Below are 3,179 nucleotides of genomic sequence, written 5' to 3'. Positions count from 1 at the left end.
CCACTCAGTTCAGCCAAGAAGTGGCGCTCGACTCTCACCTCCATCAGCACCTCCGAAGCTCGGACAGCTCCTGTAGGCTGCGCATAGAAGGAAAGCATTGGACGCTCAACTTCAGCACCTCGAGTGTCGGACAGCTCCACCACCACCTCTCCACACTGTTAAGCGAGAGAGACGATAGGAGCCGTCGCGACGTACCCATGCAGCGCCGCCCGCCAACGCACAGAGGAGCGGAGGGGATCGGGCGCCAGGTCCGGGGGAAGGCTGGGAGGGAAGCTACGGCGCTGCTACCCAGCTTTCAACCCTGCGGGACCGGTGCTCCGCTCCTATCGCTCCGGCGAACAGGGTCCGCTACGCTTTCAACACCAGCGCCCGGCAGAGGGCTTGGAGAAGGCTCGCGCGGATCCTCGGTTCGGATCGCCTGGCTTCGCGGGAGCGGCCTTCGGCTAGGGCCGACGACGGCCGGACCGAGCAGATTTGGACCGGGGTGCGGGGCGAGTACCTGCCTCTCTCACGAAGGGAGTGTCACCGGTAAGAAGCCTCTTCCCACGTCTGCTTGCCGACTTACGCTCGCCCCGACGAGAGGCCCAACCGAAAGAGTGGAAAGGGGCAGAGATTTCCAGGGTCGCCCCACCAGGGATGCAATACCCCAGTGCAGACAGTCGGCCCTGCCCCGAACCTACTCGGTGGTTTGAAGGTTAACCTCTTGGGGAAAAGCAGCGATTCGCCTCGCGGTGCGTGCCTCCGCGGATCTAAACCCCCTCGATCGATGTGGGGCCAGAGGACCCCTTTTCCCCGTACGAAACTGTCAGCTCACCATGGGCTCGACGTCCGTGGGTCGGGGAGTTGAGCGCTTACGCGCGGCGGGACCTTATAACCTGCAGCGGCTGAGGAGCGAAGATTTCCAGGGTGGGCCCCCGGGGATGCCATACCCCGAGCAGCCTGTCGGCCCCGCTCCTAGCACGCTGGCAAGCAATGGAGTCTTCCCCGCGGCAGCCACCGCCCTCGCCCTAGCCTCGCCGTCGGTCGATGAAGAACGTCGTTCGCCCTCCTCTGGCTCGGGATTTGGAAACGGCCTGGCCTTCGCCTACTCCGTCGGGCAACTGCCTTCCGCCAGCCCCTTCCCTCGAATCCCCTTCTTCCATTTTAGACCCGATCAGGGGATTGGTCAGCCCAGCCCTGGGGTAAGAAGAGGGGTTGGGGTCGGTTCGGCTTCGGGTGCCCCGCTCGGCCAAAGTTTCCCCTCGCTTTGGAAGCACGCGAGGTCGCGGAGGGTGTCGGGGTTATTTTTTCGGCTCCCTGGCTTCGCGGGAGCGGCCTTCGGCTAGGGCCGAGGCCGTCCGGCCCGCGCAGATTTGGACCGGGGTCCGGGGCGAGTACCTGCCTCTCTCACGAAGGGAGTGTCACCGGTAAGAAGCCTCTTCCCACGTCTGCTTGCCGACTTACGCTCGCCCCGACGAGAGGCCCAACCGAAAGAGTGGAAAGGGGCAGAGATTTCCAGGGTCGCCCCACCAGGGATGCAATACCCCAGTGCAGACTGTCGGCCCTGCCCCGAACCTACTCGGTGGTTTGAAGGTTAACCTCTTGGGGAAAAGCAGCGATTCGCCTCGCGGTGCGTGCCTCCGCGGATCTAAACCCCCTCGATCGATGTGGGGCCAGAGGACCCCTTTTCCCCGTACGAAACGGCCGGCTCACCATGGGCTCGACATCCGTGGGTCGGAGAGTTGAGCGCTTACGCGCGGCGGGACCTTATAACCTGCAGCGGCTGAGGAGCGAAGATTTCCAGGGTGGGCCCCCGGGGATGCCATACCCCGAGCAGCCAGTCGGCCCCGCTCCTAGCGCGCTGACGAGCAATGGAGTCTTCCCCGCGGCAGCCACCGCCCTCGCCTCGCCGTCGGTCGATGAAGAGCCGAGTTCGCCCTCCTCTGCTCGGGACTCGGAAACGGCCTGGCCTTCGCCTACTCCGTCGGGCAACTGCCTTCCGCCAGCCCCTTCCCTCGAATCCCCTTCTTCCATTTTAGACCCGATCAGGGGATTGGTCAGCCCAGCCCTGGGGTAGGAAGAGGGGTTGGGGTCGGTTCGGCTTCCGGTGCCCCCGCTCGGCCAAAGGTCCCCTCGCTTTGGAAGCAGAGGGTGCCGGGGTTATTTTCGGCTTGACGCCTAGTCCGGTCCCTGCCGGTTCCCGTGGAGGCCCGCGGTCAAAACCAGCTCCCCGGCTGTCGGAGCCGGAGCCCCGCAGCCCGAGCGGACGCACCGAGTCCCTCATGTAAGGGATAGCCGCCCCTACGGAACGGCCCGGACTGGGACCAGGCACCCCCAGGCGCCGAAGGGGTGGGTCGGCCGTGTTGCCGAAGCTTAGCCGGCGCTGATGACCGCAGCCCCTAACGATGCCCACAGGCGGGGGAGCCAAGGAGGGCACTAGGAAGACGTGGCGGGGTCGGACGGCTCAATTTCCAGGGTGGGACCCCGGGGGTTCAGTACCCCGGGCATCCGGTCGGTTTCGCCGGCGCGACCCCAAGCCTTCCACGGCCCCCTTCGTGGGTGCAGGGATACCGTGCAGGGTGCAGGCTTAGACGCCAATTCCCCAGAAGTTTTAGGGATAGGGTTTGTCCGGGCGCCACCGCAGCGACAACCTCGCAAGAAGCTCTCTTCCACAAAAGCACGGGCAACGTTCGTGTGCGAGTGTTGGTCTCCCATGGTCTACCGACTCCCCCGGGCGGCCCAAGCGTTACGCCCACGGCCGGGCCCTCGAGCAGGCGCACCCCTGGTGCCTCTCGTAAGGGAAGGCTACGGTCCTCAACCCCTCGTATGGCGGGGAGGGCGCATTTGAAACGCTAAAGGACGAGCCCTGTTCGGGACCTGGCGGGGATCCGCGGATTGGCGAGAGGGATGGGTCTGCCGTTGGTCAGAGGGGACGCACCCCTGGGACGCAGTTTGGCATTAGCGACCGATGGCCCATCTACGACCATGTACTCCGGGAGCGCCAAGGAGGACGCGGGTGGGCTTTGGGGGCAGACTCAATTTCCAGGGTCTGGGCGCCGGGGGTGCAATACCCTTAAGCGCTCATGTCGGTTTCGTCTGCCGCCCGCCTCTGGCCCGGCTCCTAGTGACGGGTGCTGTGAACGTGCGATCGTGCTTGCGGTTGAAGAGTTCAAAGGCTACCGCTGGGGATAACACGCCCG

Source organism: Engystomops pustulosus, unplaced genomic scaffold (genome assembly GCF_040894005.1).
Source record: "Engystomops pustulosus unplaced genomic scaffold, aEngPut4.maternal MAT_SCAFFOLD_405, whole genome shotgun sequence".
NCBI lineage: Eukaryota > Metazoa > Chordata > Amphibia > Anura > Leptodactylidae > Engystomops > Engystomops pustulosus.
This window is presented reverse-complemented; position numbering follows the sequence as displayed.